Consider the following 781-nt stretch of genomic DNA (forward strand, 5'->3'; position numbering starts at 1 on the left):
CCCGCCCCCCCTCGCCGTGCCGTCCCCGGTCCCCCCGTGCGCCCCTGCCGGTGCGTCCCCGGCCCTCCCCAGGTCCTTCCCGGTTCCGCCGCGCCCCTCCCGGTGCCTCCCGCTGCCGTTCCCCCCCGCGCCCCCCCGGGCCCTCCTCGCGCACCCGTTTGGGGCAGCGGGAGCCGGTGCCCGGCGGTGGGAGGTGGAGAGCCGCGGCCCCCCCGCTCCAGGGGGCTGAGAGGTGAGGCGCAGCACAGAGCCGCCGTCCCAACGGGGGCTGCCGGGGCTTGGGCACCCCCCGGGCCTGGAACAGCACCCCCGTGCACGGCCCCGCACCCCGACCCTCCCCAGGCTGCCTGTGGGGCCGGGGGGTGGCAGCAGGGCCGGGGGCTGGCACCCACATGGGATTTGCTGGGAACTTTGCCAGGGTCACAGTCCAAGGGCAGGGAGCTGGCCCCAGTCAGCGCTCCGAGCACTCAGCATGGCCAGAGCCATGTCACCCTGCGCCCTCCTCCTCCTCTTCCTCTTCCTCCTCCTGCTGCAGGTAGGGTGCTCTGGGGGCTGGGGGCTGCTGCGCATTGGTGCGGGGACACGAGGAGGGGAGAGGAAACCTGCACAGCACAGCCCTGCTGCCCTCCATCCCACAGGTCACAGTGCTCAGCACTCATGCAGATGTGGCCTTCCCCGAGTCCAGCCCCAGCCTCCAGAGGCAGAAGAGGGACTGGGTCATCCCCCCCATCAAATGCCTCGAGAACCACCGAGGGCCCTTCCCCATGAAGCTGGTGCAGGT

This window comes from Oxyura jamaicensis (assembly GCF_011077185.1).
Source record: "Oxyura jamaicensis isolate SHBP4307 breed ruddy duck chromosome 11 unlocalized genomic scaffold, BPBGC_Ojam_1.0 oxy11_random_OJ97, whole genome shotgun sequence".
Classification (NCBI taxonomy): Eukaryota; Metazoa; Chordata; class Aves; order Anseriformes; family Anatidae; genus Oxyura; species Oxyura jamaicensis.